The 21,760-nt window shown below is 40.8% G+C and overlaps 1 non-coding gene across 1 annotated transcript; it reads right to left on the bottom strand.

Moving 5' to 3' along the window:
- Window positions 1–339: 339 nt before the first annotated feature.
- Window positions 340–477, bottom strand: LOC114816871. Its single transcript, XR_003764676.1, has one exon. It is a non-coding gene; the product is annotated as a small nucleolar RNA SNORA7 (small nucleolar RNA).
- Window positions 478–21,760: the final 21,283 nt, after the last annotated feature.

Below are 21,760 nucleotides of genomic sequence, written 5' to 3'. Positions count from 1 at the left end.
CTATAAAATGTGGGTTCAATATCTACTCTTCCTCCTATTTAGACTCTTTGGGACAGGGATTGTGTCCCACCTAATTATCTTCTATCTACCCCAGCACTTAGTACAGTGATTGCATATCTTGTCTTTTGTCACTGAGTCGTCTTTGAGCCAGAGCGACGCCATGGACACGTCTCTTCCAGAACGCCTCACCTCCATCTGCAATCGATGGTAGTGGATCCGTCAAGTTTTCTTGGTAAAAGTATAGAAGTGCTTTACTAATGACTCCTTCTGCGCAGTAAACTTGAGTCCTAACTCTTGATTCTCTCCCATGCCGCTGCTGCCCAGCACAGGTGAGTTTTGACTTGTAGCAGATGGTCTTTCACTCACTAGTCACTGCCCAACCTAGGAATGGAATGGATAGGTCTCTGCCTGACTCTCCCTCCTGTAGTCAAAACTGGTAGAGTACTGTAAATTCTCCAGGTGTGACCCTGAGAGGGGGCTTGCATAAAGTAAGTGCTTAATAAATAGCACAATTAATGACTGTGTTATTTGGTCTGCACTCTTTCCACTAGGCCACTCCTCCTGGACTCAGACTTCCCTGACAACTTTCTGCCATTATTCATTCATTCATTCAATAGTATTTATTGAGCGCTTACTAGGTGCAGAGCACTGTACTAAGCGCTTGGGATGAACAAGTCGGCAACAGATAGAGACAGTCCCTGCCGAGCTCCTTATAGTGAGCCAGAGAGCACCCACTACTCCACCCAGCTCCTTTATACAGATATGCAGAACAGGTCATTTTAGACTCTAGGAGAGCTAAACTAGTCAAAGTAATAAAATATGAGGATGAGCTATCAAATGAAAAATACAGCCATTTTGTTCTCCGGGCATATCTAATCATTTTTACTATGGTATTTATTAAGCCCTTGCTATGCGCCAAGCATGTCCTAAACCCCAGAGTAATAATAATAATAATGATAATAAAGGTATTTGTTAAGTGCTTACTATATGCCAAGCAGTGTTCTAAGCACTGGGGTAGATACAAGGTAATCAGTTTGTTCCACGAGGGGCTCATAGTCTTCATCCCCATTTTACAGATGAGGTCTCTGGGCCTCACTTCCCTCGTCTGTAAAATGGGGATAAAGAGTGAGGGCTCCATGCAGGACAGGGACTGTGTCCAACCTGATTAACTTGTATCTACCCCAGGGCATAGAACAGTGCTCGGCACATAGTAAGCACTTAACAAGTACCATTATTATTATTATTAATAAAGAATTGTAGGGGGAATCTAGAATAGGAAAAGAGGGCATTTCTGAGCCTTACCCTTTCTAAATTAAATTGACCTATAATATTTCTTTAGAGCTCTTCATCATATTACTTAATGTGTTGTAGAAATAAAGTGTTCTAATTCAGTTTGTGCTAACACTTCTAGGTGCTATAATATTATACTATTGAAAATGGGATGGAGTTGAGGAAGAAAAATAAAGAAACATGAAAGGATGCTTATGGTAGAGCAAAGAATCACAGCTTTTTTATGGTATTTGTTAAGTGCTTACTATATACCAGGTACTATACTAAGCAATGGAGTAGTTACAAGCAAAGCAGGTTGGACACAGTCCATGTCCCACATGAGGCTCAAAACTTCAGTCCTCATTTTACTGATGAGGTACCTGAGGCACAGAGAAGTAACTTGCTCAAGGTCACACAGTAGATTAGAGGATTAGTAGTAGATTAGTATAAGGATTAGATTAGTGGATTGTAACCCGGGTCCTTCTGACTCCCAGGTCTGTGCTCTATCCACTAGGCCATGCTGCCTCTCAAATTCTACAGGAAAATCAGAACTATACAATTCTTCCTAAAATGCCAGAAAGCTGTTGATAATGCTTCAGATATAGAGGGTATTCCTGGCCAGAGCCATGATGCCTTTCTCAGCCCCACCTTATCTACTTTGTTTCACACAAGCCCTCTGCTCCTCTTCTACCCACCACTCCAAAAGTCTGTTTGACTGGTGAAGAAACAGAGTCACTTTTGTTCTTCTGGTGGAGAGATGGATTCCCGCACATACTCAGATGATGGACTGGAGTAGGGTAAAGGATCGAGTTCAGTGACTCAACTCCCCGGTGTTGCAACTGCATGGAAGCTTACAGTCTGTCAGTAGATGAAATATTTCAGGGAAATCTCTAGGTGGATTTCCTTGAACAGACTGTTTTTTCACTCTTCTTACTGCCACTCAAACACAACATGGAGAAAATTGAACAATCTTTATGTTCACTATAGCAGAGGAGGTGCAGTTAACATCTCCCACCTGCACCTGGCACATAAAATCGGTGCAGTGTTCTTGCACCAAGGCCACCCTCCGAGGTGTCCAGATCCGTCCGGGCACAGGCCTGTCCGGGCATAGGCCTGGGGACTGGCTGCCTGGCTTATGCTGGTGGTTACTCTGCAGCCAGGGTGGGTAGCAATATCCTTATTGACCCCCAATCCGGCACCAAATAATGTCTCTCTGGAAGGGAACGGAGCAGTTTGAGAGTTCATGATCTTATCTCTCGCCTACTAGTCTCCCCTTTAAGCAGGTTTCAGCTTGCTAAGAGCAGAAAACTTGCCTTCCTTTCTGTAGTTCCCCAGGATGTGCTTCCTCAACTTCAGGAGCTACAGACAAGGAAGTTGGGATTAATACTGTTTAGAAATCATAGTAACCAGAAATTTGAAGGGGAAGATCTTTAGGGGAACAAAATAATCTATATTTCCAATTTCATTTAAAAAGGTTTATGATAATCATCTATGTGCTATTCCTACTAATACACAGTCTGAGGAAATGAAATATTAATATTTATGTGGCACATTAGTCCTTTTTGAGTTCCATCCACCCGCGCTCTTTTTTATTGGATTAGTCCACCCTGCCAGTCTGTTCACTGACATTTACAGTTTTCAATTTGAATCAAAACACATTTTAGTAAGAGTAGGCTATTATTTACCACAAAACATAATGTTTTCTTTCCAACTGTCTCATATCTTCACTTGAATGTTTTGATCTAAATTCTTCTCTAACAGTGCTGGGTGTCTTTGAAATTCAAACACACCACCTCTTGGCAGCGGGAATTTCCACCCAAAACAGCAATTTCAGGTCTCTTGTTACAGGGCTGCTTGATAATAAGTAGGTACAAGAACAGCAGTACTTGGGAATGATATTACTCCTGCTGTGCGACCATGTGGTTTCTCCAAGGAAGGCTCAAATGTTGCCGGTAGCCATTTTGGATTCCTGTATTCTAATGGGGGTCAAGGATATGCTATGCGTTTATGAGAATGCAACACTCTTTAGATTTGGAGATAGGCTTCCTGCTAATTGCTTCTCATCTGACTTACTTGACTCCAGAAATCATTACCATTTAGGGTAACTCTGAACATGGCTATAATAAATAGCAATTGAACCAACAAGAACTAATCAAATAGTGAGCAAAATGTTTGTAAGGAAATTCTTGGATACAATTGCTGGCAATCAGAAATGTTTTCTTTTCACTTGTAGTGCTTTGATTCTTCATCCCCCCTAGAATATTTTATAAAACCCAGCAACTTGTGTAATGACTGTATAGCCATTCAGCCGTGTAATGTTATTTATTCAGCTAGAAGAAATGTATTTCTTGCAAAATATCATACAGGCATAGTAAAGAAATCCATTATATTAGTTGACTATCCAGTGGGTTTGGGGCAAAGGATGTGGTTTATGCATAACTTACAAGATATAGAAAGTAGTTTACAATCTGGTGTTCAGAACTATTAAAGAATATGATCCCCTAGATATGGAAAACCAGAAATCCCAGCAGGGCCTGAAACAAAGGGTGAGAGAGGTCAGTGGAATTTGGGTTAGGCTGGAAAGAAAATGGGGATCCATTTTGTTGCAATCTAAGAATAGTGGAATGAGAGAGAGAAAGAGAAAGAGAAAGAGAGAGGAGAAAGTGAATTTATAGTACTGGGAGTGGGTGGAAGCAGGCTCTGTGGAGTAGCTTAGCCAGCTGCTTCTCCACTGTGGTTCTTGATGCTTTCGGAACCCTGCGTTCAGCCTGCCCTATGTACTTTGGGCTACCCATAGTTATTTAAGCCCCAGTTGAACACACCCAATCCTTCCCACCAGACAGCCAGGTGACTCCTCTGGAACCCACCTGCCATCCCCCAGCACAGCTCTCAGGGCTCTTGGCATCCTCCTTTACCCACCACCCTGCTGCCTCCTCAGAATCCTGCACCATTCTCCTCCTCGTCACCAAGGAACGCCACCCTGACCCACTTTCCACTGCCCCACTGGGACAGAGAAAAGCAGCAGCAGATTCACTTTTTTTTTTAAAAAAAAGGTATTAATTAAGCTCTTACCCTGTGCCAGGCTCTATACTAAGTGCTGGGGTAGATATGAGTTGACTGGATTGGACACAGTCTGTGTCCCACATGGAGCTCACAGTCTTAATCCCCATTGTACAGATGAGGCAACTGAAGCACAGAGAAGTGAACTGACTTGGCCAAGGTCACACAGTAGACAAGCGGTGGAGTGGAATTAGAATCCAGGTCCTTCTGACTTTCAGGCTCATGTTCTATACACTAGGCCATACTGTTTCTCTGTTCTAGTTCTGGTTCTTGGTTCTTAAGTTCCCGACAGACACTCATATGTAGTTCCTCATGGGAGGCTCCATCATAATCATCATCGTCATCATTATCATGTCACTACTTGGTGTTTTGCCTTCTAGATTATCTGATTATCCAGATGCAGATTGAGATGTCTGCAGGTAATGCTGTTGCATTCAAAGCTCTTGTTCCTGCTGATCCTGTTTCTTGAAATGTTTGCTAAGGCATAGGTCATAATAAAGTGTTTTGCTAGCACATATCATCAAGGTATGCTTAGTTTGAAAGTCATTTTCTTTTAATTGGCAAATGAGCTGAATAATCTATGAAAGGGACTTTAAAATCCCAAAAGGGAATATTCTTGGGGACTTGGGGTAAAAAAAACCCCTACAGAACAACTTAGACACCTTTAGAGAAGCAGCGTGGCGCAGTGGAAAGAGCACGGGCTTTGGAGTCAGGGCTCATGAGTTCGAATCCCAGCTCTGCCACCTGTCAGCTGTGTGACTGTGGGCAAGTCACTTAACTTCTCTGTGCCTCAGTTCCCTCATCTGTAAAATGGGGATTAAGACTGTGAGCCCCACGTGGGACAACCTGCTTCCCCTGTGTCTACCCCAGCGCTTAGAACAGTGCTCGGCACATAGTAAGCACTTAACAAATACCAACATTATTATTATCATTATTATCTGCTCATATGATTTAAGGCTTTTAGGTTATTGCCTGTTCTGCACCCCCCCCCCCGATTAAAAATTTTCTGGGACTTTTCTCTGAAAGGCTGAATTAGAATATATCTTCCACATTTAGATCAAACTAAAGGACTACCAACAGCTGGGCAGCAAAGGACCCATTAAAGTCAATTCTCATTTGAAGAGAGTCAAAATAGCTAAGTGAAACTCTTCAAAGCATTTCAAATATTTGTTCATTTACTAATACTAAACCCCATATTTTCTGATCTTACGGAGTAATTATATTTGTTGTAACAGGAAAAGTGTCTAGACAGTATTTTAAGTGGAAATCAAAAGAGAGACTGATTAGTACGTAGTTAAATTGTAAATATCGAAAAAAAATGCAGTGAAGCTTGAAGCTTGAGACAGATGAAAGAAAACACTTCTTCACACTGAAAGTGGTAAGCATATGGCATTTGTTCCTTTTTAGGAAACTGTGCAGACTTAAAATATCAGAAGGTTCATGAGAGGTTTGGATAAATTCAAGGATGAGTGATCTGTAGTTGATTCCTCCGATAAAAGCTACGGAGGAAAAGGGGAAAAGTAGGGGATGTTAGATGGTGCACCTGTATCCATGAGGTTGGATAGCCCAGAGAATAACCATCCCATGGCTTTTCCAACCATTCTGAAGCCACTGACAGAGTTTTTTTATCTGATCTGGTAAAGACATTAACTACGCTCCTATGGGTCGATTATCAAGAGCGATACAAAATCTTTGGAACTAAGGATTCCTCAGACCCATAAGAATCTGAATTGTCTTTCAAATATCCCTCTCCTGACCATCTACTCTTTCCCCAGAGAAAGAAAACAACAACTAAAAAACTCCCATTTCTTCCTAACTCATGATGACATCATAAGGATGCCATTTGGGAAAATTCTGTCCAATTCCACCTAACTGCACCTGAACCTAGACCGTTTCTCTGAGGTACTCAGACCTATGATCCCTACTGTTCCTGAGCTATTGCTTTCCCTTCCTCCATCTCTTGGATGCAACTGCCATTTTTGGACTGCAGAACTCCACAACAGAAGCCATGAGAGAGAAAGTCTCCTTGCTTAATACTACTACTACTACCACTAATAATGATATGAAATTTTTCAATGTTTGTTTAGATCTAAGGTTTTGGATAGAAATGCCACAGGGCAAGTAAAGAGAACAAGCGAAAGGCAATTCCTTTAGAAATCTGCTTTTGGACATACCTGCTTTTTATTGTGATTTTTATTGTTTAAGGAATGAAAGAAGAGGGAAACGGCATGGCCTAGTGGAAAGAACATGGGTCTCACAAGACCTAGATTCTAATCTCTGTTCCATTACTTGCTTGCTGTATGAACCTGGAAAAGTCACACAATTTCTCTGTGCCTTGGTTTCCTCATCTGTAAAATGGGGATTAAATGCCGGATCACCCTCCTTTTAGTCTGTGAGCCCCATGTGGATTGAGGACTATGTCCAACCTGGTTATCTTCTATCTACTTCTATGCTTAGTAGAGCACTTAGCACTTAGTAAGTGCTTAACAAATACCACAGTTATTATTTTAAAAGACAGCATTTAATGGTCAGGAAATATATTTCCTTCTGGTCAGGGCCTGGCTGGTTGTGTTTTGCTTCTCTTGCTCAGCTCCATCCCTCTACTCCATTTCCATCTGCCTCTACATAAGGCTCCTCTTTAGCTGGACAGCAGCCACAGCAAAGGCAACAGCCAAAACAGCCACAGTCACTACAGCAGTCATAGTAGCCACAGCAATCACAGTAGGCAAAGTAGCCACAGTAGCCACAGCAGCCCTAGCAGTAGTGTGTGTGGGGGGGTGGGGGTGGGGTGGGGGGGTGGTGGTGATGAAAAGACAGGTAATTTGCATGAAACTCCCTCCTGCTGTGTGTCTTCCTTGAGAAGTAAACCAGTTCTTCCAGTTTCACAAAATTATCTCTCAAGGACCAAGCTATTTAAAAGGGAATCTGTGTTTAAACTCTAACCTCTTCTCTGCTGTTTGCTGCAGTACTTCCTATCCTCTGCACATTCTTCTCTTAAAAGAATACTAGTCCAATATTTCCCACTTCTTCCCTTTTCTTTCCCTATCTCCCTCATATCTGCCTTGCCTTAGAAGCACTACCTATAATTACAGAGTTCCAACAGGGGGCAAACACTTAAGGTAGTAAGCAACCCCAGACCCAAGGTATTTTTAGACATGATAAACACAGATAGTCATTATTATCATCATCGCTGGTATTTATCATGTGTTTACTATGTGCAGAGCAGTATACTAAGCCCTGGGGAGATCATGGCATAACAGAGCTGGCAGACATGTTCCCTGAACTCTAGCAGTTTCATTTTATTCATGCTCTCTGACTGCCAATCCTATGCCCAGAGTTCTGAGTTGTGGAACGAGGTCAGAAAAATTCTAGTCTCTGCAAATAATTATAGTTTGGTGTATTCTGTGGTAAATACGAAAGTCGTTGCTTAGATTCACTCATTTAGAGTGAATTTTCCAACAAAGCTTTATTTTACTTCCAGACTTTAAGATAAGCTATGCTCATGGCCCCAGTCAAGATGTTTTTATATAATAAACTTTGTCCCTGAGCAAATTATAAACTCTATCATTTCTCTTTGGAAAATGATAACTTGGCAGGAGGGAAACTCTTGGCATGATTCTTTATTTCTCCTGCTACCATGCCTCTGCCTCCAATCAAGACAAGTTGGATTTGTATTTCCAGCATAACAAATAAATAAATGAGACATCCAGGTATAGAACAAGTAATAGGCTCTTTTTTAGAAAAAGACTGTCTGATTATCTACAAAACACCACAGGGAGTTTCTCCAGGTTCCCAATTTTAAATAATTCATTTCTCGGAAAATCTTCCTTCCTGAAGGGCAATACTGACTGTGTCACTGTTTGTGACCAGTTATTTTTGGGGGAAACATTTTGTTTTTTCCCCAGGTGCAGGCCCAAGCAGGTAGAGGGGTTGTTCGGTATTATGAAGCACAAAATCTGCTTTAATCTTATCACTGTCACCACTGCCATCATCACCTTAACTCACTGAGTGTGTTTACTGTGCCAAGAAATACAGGAGGCACTGAGGAAGACACAATGAAAATTAACAGGCATGGTTGCGGCTCTCATGGAGCTCACAGCTTAAAATGAGGGGGAAGACCTGTGCCCATACAGCTGTGGTCCCTATTTTTTACTCTCCATTTTATTCAGGTTTTCTGACTACCACCTCTCAAAAATAGAAAACACCCAAAACAACAAAGCAAGAACAAATAGTTCAAATAATGAACTGCCACTCTAGGGCAAACAGCCTAACCCATGGCTCATAGGGTTCTTAGTGTACCCAAGTGACTTAAGTTATCTGAAAGACTGCTTGGTTCCCCCTCACACTCTCCAAGTGAGTGGGGACAGTTTCTGGGGGACCAGCTCCCCATATAGGGATGAGTTTCAAAGCAAAGAGTTAAGGATCCTTGATACAGACTTGCTGGCATCAACTGGGAATTGACTCCCTCCCTCCTCAAATCCAACAGACAATTACTCTCTCCCCCTTCCAAGATTTATTGAAAGCACATCTCTTCCAAGAGGCCTTCCCTAAGCCCTCCTTTCTTCTTATCCCCCACTCACTTCTGTGTGTCCCCGATTTGCTCCTTTTACTCATCCCCCACCATCCCTGCTCCACAGCACTTATGTTGCTATCTGCAATTTATTTATTTATATTAATGTCTATCTCTCTCTCTAGACTGTAAGCTCATTGTGGGCAGGGAATGTGTCTGTTTATTGTTGTACTGTACTCTCCCAAGTGCTGAGTACAGTGCTCTGCACACAGTGAGCACTCAATAAATTCGATTTCATGAATGAATGAATGACCAGAAGCTGAAGCCATCACCACCTACTAGTTGACCTGTGCCCTTGCCCAAGTAACAGAGATGCACAAAATAAAGATGACAGTTTTTAAGTAACTAGAAACTGATTTGAATGTGCGTAACATGCCAGTTCCTACTAAGCTTGCCAGGTGGACTGTTTAGGCAGAGAAAGAAGGGGCTGACATTGCTTTACCTTCTAGGTGGCACTCACACAAATCATAGGAGATGAAATGTGAGCCTCAGAGTGGGACAGGTGTCTTTGGCCCCTGGAATCTGTGCACGTGCCAGAGTCCGCATATTGGGGTCTTTGGGTCTTTAGGTAGAGAGGAGATCTCTGGTTGGAGACATGTGTCTGCCTGGGACCTGGCAATAAACTAAACTCTGTTATGTTGTATTTTCCCAAGTGCTTAGTACAGTAGTCTGCACACCATAGAGCTCAATAAATACCACTGATTGATTGATATTCACAAAGCGGGTGTAACAATACTCATGTCGCTTAAAGAGTGGAAACAGGAGGAGTCACAAAGGGATCCTGGCTAATGAAGCGTTCTCTTCCTTTCTTCTAGGGGTGTTGGGAGGGTGGGAAGGATGAGATCTCAAGCCTCAGACCTCTCAGATTGGTGCTTTTTGAATGGGGGAGATCTGAGATCCCATGACCAGATTCTCATTGGTCTTCTCTTAGCTGCACTTATTTTAGACTCATGCTTTTTATAAGACAGTCAATCCATAACCAATGTTATCCCTGGGTCAGACTAATAGTTCTTTAGGGATAACAGTGGGGTAGCTTCTTCCAACCATCTTCCTGACATGCCTTTTGATGGTTAGAGATGGACCATCGAACCACCCAGAGCTTTTCCTTTACATCCCTCACTTTCCTTCTAGTAGCCCATCATAGCTCTCTCTTGTATGAATAAATTCACCTTTCACCCTCACCCCTGCCATCCAACCCCCTTCACGGCTAAACCTACCTCTATTTTCATCTTGCAATACGTCCGGATTGGCCCTGAAAACCTTATGGGGAAATCTCCAGCACAAGGCTAGAGGGCTGGGTTGGGTAGTGGGAGATTGAAGTGCTGAAGTTCATCTACTTCTGGTTGCTGCTCTGTTTTTACGGTATGGGTTAAGCTCTTGCTAGGTGTTGAGAGCTTTTTTAAGTGCTGGGATGGATACAAGTTAATCAAGTTGGACACAGTCTCTATCCCTTGTGGGGCTCACAGTTTAAATAGGAGGGAGATCAGATATTGAGCCCCAATTTTACAGTTGAGGAATCTGAGCCCCAGGGAAGTTAAGTGACTGGCCCAAGGTCACACAGTGGGTAAGTGGTGGAGCTGGGATTAGGTCCCAGGCTTGTGCTCTTTCCACTAGGCCAAGCTGCTTCCTTCTTTCTAGGCTTCATGATTGAAGTATGCGAGGAGCCAAAAGCTATTTCCCCTAGCTCATTTCCCTATGGCTGCAGAAGAAGCCCAATTCATCTTCATGGACACAGCACCTTCTAGATTTTCTTGGAATTCTGTCAACTCCAGAATGGAGGCCCCAAAGTCTGTGTTCTGCTCTCATTTGAAAAATTTAAAAGGCACTCTGTTCTACTTCTAAAGTTTGAAAATTAAGATACTCTACGAGACTCAGTATTGCAAGTCATTTGAAATGGTAATAAACAAAAAGAAGGATTCCATGCCATGATAAACATTTGGAAAAACATTTTCATTAAAAGCAGTCTGATCTCAGATTTTGCAATAAAGCAAGATGAACACTTCATACTGTATTCATAGACTTTCCTGGAGTTGAAAAAAAATTATGCATAATTTATTGAAACTTTGGAGTTTACCACTCACTTCATCATGTTAAAGGAAAATAATTACTTAAGGGATAGATTATATTTGTATTGGTCTTAAGTGTTTCTCCATTCTCTCTGTGAGATGGAATACTTGAGCCTTAAGGACCCTGGGGTTGCAGAAAGAGCATCAGTGTTGCACAAGGCATGTCTCAGAGGGGAATGGTAAGATTTCTGTTGCAAATCTGACTAGGCTGAAAAATGATTAGAGAATCTGCAGGCCTCTGCGAAGTAGGAGAAAGTTAGCCTGGGAAATCTTTTAGGATTCTGAATGGGATGAGAAGGGGGCAAATTTGCTCTGAATTCCGCTTCAATTTCTGTTCAAGAGGTCTTAGGGTTCAAGAATCAATCTGGTTTTCTTGATTTTACCCTAGGGAAACTTCTAACTAAAAAACCTTGGACAGAATTGGTCCTGAGATGAGCTTTGGCCTAGAGTAAAGCCTCCGAGAGGGTCATAACCTCACAGATGGAAATTTCATGCTACTGATTCCTCAGCCAAGAGTCCTACACCAAGCAGATAGGCTTAAGGGACCAAGAATAGCACATCATTATGACGATAAGGGTTACCTGCTTCATAAGTGGCCTAATTCCATTTCCTGTTCCCTATTTGTGGTGAACAGTACAATCCTTGGTGAATTCTGATTTTGCTTTTTTATGGTATTTGTTAAGTGCTTACTATGTGTCTGATGCTCTTCTAAGTGCTGGAGTAGAAGCAGAATGGTGTAGTGGATAGAACACGGGCCTGGGAGTCAAATAGCCATGGGTTCTAATCCCAGCTCCAACACTTGTCTGCTGTGTGACCTTCAGTAAGTCATTTAACTTCTCTGTGCCTCAATTATCTCATCTGTTAAATGGAGATGGAGACTGTGAGCTCCATTTGGGACAGGGACTATGTCCAACCTATTTTCTTGTATCCATCCCAGTGCTTAGTTCAGTACTTGGCACATAGTAAGCTAAGCACTCAACAAATGCCCCAAATATTATTATTATTATCATTATTAGATACAAGATAGTATCACAAGATAGGCTCACAGTATTAATCCCCATTTTAAAGATGAGGTAATGGAGGCACAGAGAATAATGATAATAATAATAAATGGTATTTGTTTAGCACTGACTATGTGCCAGGCACTGGTCTAAGCAACAGGGTATACAAGGAAATCTGGTTGAGCACAGTCCCTGTCCCACAAAGGGCTCACAGTCTTAATACTCATTTTATAGATGAGGGAACTGAGGCCCAGAGAAGTGAAGTGACTTACCCAAGGTCACAAAGCAAACAAGTGGAGGGCCTGGGATTAGAATCCAGCTCCTTTTGATTCCCAGGCCAGTGCTCAATCCACTAGGACATGCTGATTCGCAATGAATGATAGTAGGAACCAATATTGAGGCATCAGTACTTAATGTTCTAACTTTCTTGCCACTTCCAGCTTCAAACCTTAAGGCCAGAAGCATCCGTAAGACCTACTTTCACAGCCTGTTTTCATACTCTAGTAGATTTTAAATTCCTCTCTGTCAGTGATAAATGAGACAACTGATACAAAGGTGCTTCAAGAAGATAAAAGCACAAGATAAAAAAAAACTAAGTTTAATTGCTACGGGTTTGCTGAAAGCCTTTAGGACAGAATGAACACAATTTGCTGGGTTCTTCATTCTCCTATATCGTATTTTTCCCTAGTATGATTCTAGGCCTTCCATAAATCTTGAATTACAACCAAAGTCTTGAAAAGTCTTTTTTAAAATACAGGTAAAATTCCCAGCAGTGCCCACTAGATGGAGCGAAAGATTTTCCCAGTCTTGGCGCATTCAAGGTATTGCAAATGATTCCCACTGCTGTTCCAGGCTGATTTATTTATTTATTAGAGAGAGACTGTATGCGTGTGTGTGTGTGATTGTGTGTTTTTGAGGGAGTGATTTTTGATTTCTCTAAAGTTTGTTCAACATTTCACAGGGGTTTCCCCGATAAACTACTAGAAATAATCAAGACAGTGAGTGGAATTGCTGTAGAATGAAATGAACTAAATGTTTTAATTATTTTCTTCTGAATGCAGCTTGGAATTCCATATGTATTAATGAACTAACATATGATATGCTCATTTTATTGGGGGATACCCTCAGTTTGCTAATGGCAAAGAAACAAAACAAGACAAAACAAAACTTTTGGGGGGGGCTCACCTGGGCTTTTGTAACAATTATGACTGAAGTTTAAAGGTTGAAGGTGGCAACTTTGGTTTTGATTCAGCTTGGTTTTGAAAGCCCCTATGTTTTCCTTCAGGTGTGGAAAAATGCAGTCTGGTTTAGAATGAAAAGATATTTCAGTTGAGAAAATCATTTTTCACTTACTACCTCTGTCCTGTTAGGATGTGAAACCTTTAACCCTTTTTTTTAGCAAATTCTGTCATTTTTCCTGGCTCTAGCAGCAATGTTAGAATTATTATAAATTGGCTCTCAAGCATGCTGGTCTTTCATCTTCTGTGAAAAATTTCAATCATATTCTTAATGTTTCTGTTCCCAAGCCAACTGTTTAATGCTTAAGGCTTTATTTTAGACTGCCGCCTAGACTAATCATTTATGCTAACACAGTGAAGCTTGAACAATACTGTACATTTAAAAAAATATTATTTTGGGATTTGTCTTATAATTTACCCTTTTCCAAAACTACACTCTAGAGAACTTAATAGCTTAAATATTAATGGGATAATGAGGACCAAGTTTGAGGAAAATATAGCTTGGAAGTCTGTTTCTGAAAGGGATGGAAATAGGCCTTTTTGAATTTCTATCTATGCAAAAATAATACCACACCATTTATCTCCAATTATCCTCAAGTAAAAGAACTAGAAGTACTGAAAAAAATAGTCAAGATTTAAATGGATCCTTTATTCTTTTGCTTCCCTTCACCTATTATTTCTGTTATAAATATTAACAGAAATCAGCAAATAGGACTGGGAAAGTAAGAAACATAAAGCTTATGTTCTTTGGGTAAACAAGAAGCCTCCCCTCAATCCATCTGAAATTTAGAGTCTATTATACCAGGAAAATCTCTTCACATCATCCAAATGTTCATTTTCGAACCCATTTCTGCCCAGTGAAGTGTGTGATTTTTTTTTAAACCATGATAAAGAAAGCCAGCTTGAGGATCTATCTAAATTCAGCTAATTGCATTTGGTCAAGCTTGCCCTAGACACAATTATTCCTAGGGCTTGAAGTTTTCTGTACTTTAATCAGCAATGACTGTAAGGACTGTTGGCTGAAAAATACACATTTTAATTACTTCAGAGATAGTGCTGGGGGGCCAGGGCTGTACACTCGAATAGTTTCAAACCTAAACAAATGGATGGGTTTATGCAACAAGCCTAGCCTAAAAACATAAAAGCATGAATAAACCAAATGGAACATTTCAGAGATGAACATGCATTTCCGTGCAGTTCTGTAAGTTCATTGCTTTATTTCTGAGCCCTAGATAAGCACTGAGAGCCAACTGCTTTGTGTTTGCTTTGGGAGAGTCAGCACTAGGGCTGTTTGGTTCCACACTACCCAATTAATTTCTAAATTACACCATAAGGAATTGACACATTCTTTTTCTGCTTTGATATCTGGGATCTGGAACTTTAAGGTCTCTCTAACCCCCACTTGTGAAAAACAGCTCTTCCTTTTGTAAAGGCAGGAGTAGAGCAGGCAGAATTTTTACACCTCCTCTTGTCAGTCTTAGATGATTCACTAGGCCCTAGGGCTGTGTGCCCTGTATCAATACAATTACATAATCAGTACCTGTAAGTTAAATCACTCCATACACCCACTGGTAAAAAAATGACAATAAAGCTATTCTTAAGATTTTTTTTTGCCTTCAAAGTCATTTCTTATGGTTGAAAAACTGAACTACCTTCAAACTAAAGTGCCTTCAAACATTACTTATCCACTCAGAAAACTTTGTCCCCTCAGGCAATGTTGAAACAGAAACAGCACAATGAATTTTTGGAGATTGCAGCAGATTTTTTTTCACAGGAATGTAAGGCCATGGAAAGTGGTAAGAATTCATCTTAAAATACTTGAGAATCAAGTGACAATCAGGGACAGAACATTTTAACAATGATATGCTGGGGCCATGAGAAGTGTCAGTCCAATTCCTTTGAATGAAGGGAATGAGGGTTAAATACGATTGTCTCAGGAGGAAGAAGGGCAATGTTTTTCCAAGTTATTGGGAGGGGGGAGGGAGGAGGGAGTTTATGCAGGAATTGTGGAGTCAAATTTGAAAATTAACTTCTTGAGCCAAGGTGCTGATCTTCAAAGGGAACTGATGTGGAGAAGGAAATTCTTCAACCTCTTAGGTCATGGGGTTGGAGCTGACACAGGTTACCACAAAGAACTTATTTGCAAATGACAACCATTCTGTGAAATGAGCTGGTCTCAGTCCAGTGGACAGATGTCCACATTGCAAAAGATTCTCTAATTGGCAGGCTTAGCAGGGCAGCCAAAAATTAAACGAGTCTGGAATCTGAACTCTTACTGCTCCCTTGAAGGGTGAATTGAGACACTGGAAATGGATCCTTGAAATTGCTGGTGGTGGTGTGCGTGTGTGTGTGTGTTTCTGTGTGCTTGTGTGTGTGTACAAATATAGATAAATAGGTGTCCTCATGATTTAAAGGTCTAGTTCCTTTCATCAGGATTGACTTTTCTTTTTATAATAATAATAATAGCGTTTATGCAGTACTTACTATATATCAAGCACTGTGATTAAGTGCTATGGTAGATACAATACAATCAAATAAGACCCAGTCTCTGTCCCACATGAGGCTCATGTTCTGAAGTGAAGCAGACCAGGCATTTAATCTCCATTTTACAGATGAGGAAACTGAGACACAGAGAAGTTAAATGACTTGTCCAAGATCTCACAGTGGGCAAGTGGCATGGCTGGGATTAGAACCCAGGTCTCTTCCTTCCGAATCCTGTGCTCTTTCCACCAAGCCCTGCTAATAACACCCTAAACTGGTACTGGTACTTTCTGCTAAAAGTATAATATTGCACAAGCATAGAGTACTTTTTCCAATACAGTTTTAAGCAAGTTGGATGCTGTTGTGTTCATTTTAATGACTGCAGAACTTTGAAAATGCATATATGCCATGAAAAAGCACATCTCCAGGTAAAACACTTTAAACTGGGAGTGTTAGTCTTTGGCTAGGCCTGTATGGGGTTAACCAAAAAGCAGGTTGAAAGCAAAATCCCATGTGTGTTTTACTTAACTCTGGAAAAAAGTTTATTATAAAATATAAAGTCAGTAATATTATCTAATTAAGCCACTATGCTAAGAATTGTATAATTTATATATAGGTAGGCATATAATTTAATTTTTTCAACATTGATATTTATGTTTCACAATATAGCACAGTTTTCACTGAGTAATAAGAATTGGAAGGGAATATATTGGCAGTGTGCTACCTTCGCTATTTCCTGGAGTCGGTCTCCCTGCCTTTCCCCACTAATGGAGAATTGACATTATTTAGGAAACTCTGTCCTTCCCAATCTTTCTCATCACTGTAGACAACATCACACGAACCTGTCTCTCAAGCCTGTAACCTTGGCTTTATCCTCAACTCATATGGGAAGCGGCGTGGCTCAGTGGAAAGAGCCCGGGCTCGGGAGTCAGCGGAGGTCATGGGTTCGAATCCCGGCTCTGCCACGTGGCAGCTGTGTGACTGTGGGCAAGTCACTTAACTTCTCTGTGCCTCAGTTCCCTCATCTGTAAAATGGGGATTAAGCCTGTGAGCCTCACGTGGGACAACCTGATTCCCCTGTGTCTACCCCAGCGCTTAGAACAGTGCTCGGCACATAGTAAGCGCTTAAAAAATACCAACATTATTATTATTATGTCTCTCGTTCTACCCACATATTCAATCTGTCACTAAATGTTGTGGGTTCTACCTTTAAGTCATTGCTAAAATCCACTATTTCCTCTCCATCCCAACCATTACCATGTTGATTCAAGCATTTATCCTATATCACCTCGACTACTGCAGCAGCCTCCTTGCTGACCTCCCGTCTTCCTGTCTCTCCTCACTCCAATCCATACTTCACTCTGCTGCATGGATCATTTATCAACAGAAACATTCAGTTCATGTCTCCCCTCTCCTCAAGAACCTCTAAAGGCTGCCCAAAGATTTTGTGCCTAGACCACAACTCATCATCATTTTTGTTGGTAGACTCCATATCAACATCAACATCTTCACCAGATCTAGGATAACTGCCACCAGTTGGAGAATGATGCCCCTACAAGGCTGAGAAGAGCAAAGTCAGAATGGCATTTGTAACTTTATTTTAGATGTCATGAATAAGTCATCAGAAGAGAGGAAGTCAGGGGTGTGGAAGGGAGAATTAGAATGGACGATAAGGAGGGCAACCACCACACTTCTTCTAAACATCCGGGGCCCTGGTTGAAGACATTTCTGAGCTCCAGTCACGCTACCCCTGGAGGGAATCTAGCCAACCTCCTCTCTGGTGGGAAACTAGGACAAGTGAGGACATAAGAGAGATATGGAGCATTCCCCCAACTGGAATCCCTTCCTCTGATATTTCACCAAACCTAATCCTTCAAAGCTCTTCTTGAAAAGTCTCCTCTTTGGGGAAGACTTCCCTGATTAGTCCCCCATCGTTCCAGTTTCTTTCAGTGGTCAGTGCAGTATAGTGTTCTTCGCCTAGTAGGTGGTTAGTAAATACAACTGAAGACCCTGGCTAATAGAGGGATGCCCCAGAATGAAGCAGCAGGATGCACAGGTGGGTGTGGCCAGAAGCAAGTGGGCTGATTCACTCTCACCTCAGCTGAGCAGCTTCTGATCAGTTGAGAATTGTTTAAAATGATCGATCCTCTCCCATCCCCCTTAGAAGCCCCAACACCTATTTTTCATATTAAGGCATCGCCAGAAGATTGATCTAAGGGAAATGAATAACTCATCTGAAAGTATCATTAGCAAAATGCCTATAGAGCAATTTTCTACAGAATTTAAAATGGAAGCAATTCTCTATTCCATTCTCAGGTCAGAAGCTCTTAGAGTGCCTAGGGGTGCTATAGGTATAGGGATTTACATTAAAATGGAGCCGAGTTAATTTCTTTGGCACGGAGAAGTCAGCAGCATTTAAAACAAGGGTTTTTAACAGGGCATACAGTGCAGGTGATATTTATTAACAAGTTGACTGTGTGCATAACGAATCTGTTTGTGTGCATGCAAAGTGGTATTTCATTGAAGAATACAAGGTAGGTTGTCATGGAGATTAAAAGCCTTGAAGTGCTATTCACTTGTGCTAGTTATGGTTGCTGGGCACTAGGATATTAGTGCTGGCACCCTGAATCTTTCATTGTTGTAAAAATAATTACACTTTTATCTTCACCGCAAGGGCTATTCAAGTAGGATAAATAAATACAGACACACGAACAAATCTAACTTAAAGGTAAATATAGCAACTCTATGACCCATCTGACTGCAAAATTATGTAGCTTGTGGTTACTGTACTACCAAAATGCTTGATTTTCATTGCAGGGTCATTGAGGCTGTTTACAAGGTGTCATTACAAAATGCACAAAATCTGCACTTACATTAAAAGGCAAAAGAAGAATGAAAGATATTGACCGTCTTGTATGGCCACTGGTAAATATATAGGTTTTCTTTGGGAGCAAAGGAAACGGAAATGAAAAAGCCCGTAATATGCTTCGTTACCATTTACTGGAAATACTGTATTTATATGCGATTTCCAGCCTTACTTCGAGCTCTGCGTAAAGCGCAAAGCTATTTTTCTAGCGGCTTTTTCCCCCCTTGAACGATTAGATGAAATGATCTTGACAAGTTTACCTCTGTGAGAAACTATGTATTTTCTGTACAAAAGGAACACTTATGCTTGGCAGAAGCAGTGTGGACATTTTCTTAACCAATAAATCAATGAGAGAGTTGCAACATAAAATGCACAACGCATGCACACACACACACACACACAGAATGTAACACAGCAATCTGCAGCAATGAGTAATATGGTTTTCAAAACTGATTTGAAGGGATGATTAACTAGAATTATATATATTTATATTTAAACTGACACCACAGAATTCTTCTAAGTCTTGACAGATATGTGGAATATTTAAATATAGTAATTGCAGTTATAAAACCTCCTGGGATTAACTTGCTGGAGAGATAGCGGCATCTTATGTGAAGGAAAATTATTTTACACTGGGAGAAAAAAGACCTTAAAAATGAGGCAATCCCATGTGTGTTTTACATAACTCTGGAAAAAAGTTTATTATAAAATATAAAGTCAGTAATATTCTGTAATAAGCCACTATGCTAAGAATTATATAATTCATATATAGGTAGGCATATAATTTAATTTTTTCAACATTGGTATTTATGTTTCACAATATAGCACAGTTTGCACTGAGTAATAAGAATTGGAAGGGAGTATATCGGCAGTGTGCTAACACTTAGAGTCATTCACCACAGTGTTGACTAAGAATCGTGAATTTAAAGTTAAGTGGCAGGTTCTAGTTTCCTAAATAATGTCAATTCTCCATTAGTGGGGAAAGGCAGAGAAACCAACTCCAGGAAATAGCAAAGGAAGGCTCACTTAGTGGTTAAACGACCGTATTGGTAAATAATATCAACACTTCTTCATCCTGCTAGTCTAATAGGTAGGGAGAGCAGCTTCCTTATCCCCATTTTGCAAATGAGGGAGGGAGATTAAGTTATTTGTTCAAGGTCACAGCAGATCACTGGCATTGTTGGGATTAGAACCCAGATTTCCTGATTTTTCTAGGCCCACGATGCTCTTTTCACTTGACCATTTTACCTCTCAATGTCTCAGTGTCAGTGTCTCAATGTCAGTGATAGCCTCACTATCTAGAGATAAGAATTTCCACCTGGATCTTTGACACCATTGTCCATTTGTTTCCAAAACTTTATGCTCGGTCAAAACTACTTGTTTTGGACAAGTTTGGACTCAATATGATTTGCTTTTATGATGTTTCACGTGTCGGTGTGGGCATCAGAAGCAATAATGCCAGATTAGATTTGGGTCACATTTCTAAGCCAGATGGCCCATGATTTTCCCTGTGATTGTTTTAAATACTATTAAAATCAGCACAAAGGCCTTGTGCTGTTTATTCCAACCCATTTATGCCTAGTGGAGCCTAATCTGGAAACTCAGCAGGAAAACACCACACACCATTGTATTACAATGTGGAGACACTGCTACCATCAAATGGGATTGTGGGATTAAGATCAGAATTAGGAGAAATGTCTCCTAATTTTCATTTAAATTATTTCTAATGTATACGCCCAAGTATCTAGTACAGTACTCTGCTGACAGTAAATGCTCAGTAAATACTATTGAATGAATGAATGTCGTCACAGTGCTCTTGGGGAATGGGTTTATTCTCTTTTCCCAAATGAAAGGGGCAGAAATTAGAAGTGTTTGAACATATGTTGGGTCTTTTAAATAGAACCAGAGAGTATCAAACTCAGTTTCATTTGGGTTTCACTCCAAATGGGTTTGCATTTCCCTCTTCGTAGGAATCACCTCAGAACTAAGGTGGCAAAAGATCTCATTTGGGGGCAAATAATCCCAAGTGTTAGAATTTGACTCTATTTTCTCACAAAACCCAGAATGCTACAGGAATCCTTTTCCATTTTGTAAAACTGGTCACTTGCCTCTAGGGGGAAAACTTATGAATTTGTTTAAATTGAGGAATTATGGGCATTTATGAAATGTTTGCCCCTGGGTACACAAGGACACATTTCATTTAAGGTCTGCTGGGGGTATTCCTGATATTGGGGATACAAATTTGAGGATATTCAGATTGTGGATACGCTTCTCCATGCTTTGCTTTCTGCAGCAATATGTTTAAATCAAGGGAGCCTATGACAAAACCTTTAAAATGTTCTGCAGAACTCTTGTCTATTTTCGGTTAGGCTCACTGCCACTGTCCTGGATTTTGGCTGACAGTGCACTCAGGAATCAAATGATACTATAAAAATGCAATGGGAAAAAAAATCAAACCGAAATTCTCACTGCTGCCTTATTTTGAAGGGCGAATTTGGGTACATGGAGTTTTGTGGGGCAAAGGCATCAAAAACTAGGGTGTTTCTCCCTTTCCCTCACACAGTCCCAATAAGGTTGAATTTACAAGCACTACAAAGTAGGGAAGAACTGTGCTCAGTGTCAAATATAGCTACCCAAGCAAACAAAAAACATGTAATTCGGGTAACTTGTTCCAAAAGTTTTTTTGACTATCAGTAGAGGTAGGTGGGAAAGGAAGTGAATGAAGGAGGCATAATTTCCTGCTTCAAGCCCCAAGAAAAAAAAGAATGCTTGGAGTTGCTAAAAAGCAGTTAAAAATATCAGAAATCATCCATATTAATGCCTCTGTGGCTAACCAAACAAGACCTTTCTGAGGAGACAAGATGAATTTACAGTTGAATGGAGTTTTAGTATTATTGTTACTGAGCTTTTCTCTTCAGGATCCCTGCACCAAGTTCAAAATCAGAAAGGAGATGAGATGTTAGGGATAGCATGTCCTGAGGTCCTACAGTGGGCAGGGCAGACACAAAATTCAGAACGCGGTCCTGCCACCTGGAAACTGAAATGGGAGCAGGAGATTGTTACCTTCTTGTGGGCATGAATTGTCTCTGCCAACTCTGTTGTAATGTATTCCCCCAAGGGCTTAGAACAGTGGTCTGCACACAGCAAGCGCTCAATAAACATCATTGACTGACTGAATAGCCAGGTTGGCAGTGATGGCAGCAGTGGGA

This window comes from Ornithorhynchus anatinus, chromosome 14, assembly GCF_004115215.2.
Source record: "Ornithorhynchus anatinus isolate Pmale09 chromosome 14, mOrnAna1.pri.v4, whole genome shotgun sequence".
NCBI classification, from domain to species: domain Eukaryota; kingdom Metazoa; phylum Chordata; class Mammalia; order Monotremata; family Ornithorhynchidae; genus Ornithorhynchus; species Ornithorhynchus anatinus.
Note: the sequence above shows the minus strand (reverse complement) of the source record. Positions and strands in the feature narration are given on the sequence as shown.